Source organism: Myotis brandtii, unplaced genomic scaffold, assembly GCF_000412655.1.
Source record: "Myotis brandtii unplaced genomic scaffold, ASM41265v1 scaffold1, whole genome shotgun sequence".
NCBI classification, from domain to species: Eukaryota; Metazoa; Chordata; class Mammalia; order Chiroptera; family Vespertilionidae; genus Myotis; species Myotis brandtii.
In genome coordinates this window covers 1,943,953-1,944,521 of record NW_005353324.1, presented here as the reverse complement: position 1 = coordinate 1,944,521, position 569 = coordinate 1,943,953, and the positions used below count along the sequence as shown (strand labels likewise).

At 40.2% G+C, this 569-nt stretch overlaps 1 protein-coding gene across 4 annotated transcripts in view; it reads right to left on the bottom strand.

The window, feature by feature from the left end:
- The window catches only part of GCFC2 (GC-rich sequence DNA-binding factor 2), a 43,854-nt gene that overhangs the window by 19,076 nt on the left and 24,209 nt on the right, over positions 1-569 (bottom strand). The window lies entirely within an intron of this gene.

Below are 569 nucleotides of genomic sequence, written 5' to 3'. Positions count from 1 at the left end.
TTCCATAAATAGTTCTTTTGCTTTTGCTTCCATGGGTGCAAATATTGCATCGCCATCAGGATATGGGCCATACTGTTTTAGAATACACGGACAAGTTTACCACCGTACTGGAACTTTACATCCTTTGGATGGTGTTTCTCGGAAGTTTGCTCAACTCTTTATTTTGGATACAGCTGAAGCTACAAGTAAAAGATTAGCAATGCCAGAAAACCAGGGCTGCTCAGAGAGACTCCTGATCAACATCAACAACCTCACGCATGACATAAATGAATTAACAAATCGTACACGATGCTACATGAAGTAGAAAAGGAAGCCCAATCTGAAGCAGCAGCAAAAGGTATTGCTCCCACAGAAGTAACAATGGCGATTAAACGATCGTAAAACAGTGACCTGGCTAGATATAATTCTCCCCGTGTAACCGAGGTTGCTGTCATATTCAGAAACGAAGATGGAGAACCTCCTTTTGAAAGGGACTTGCTCATTCATTGTAAACCAGATCCCAATAATCCAAATGCCACTAAAATGAAACAAATCAATATCCTGTTTCCTACATTAGATGCAATGACATA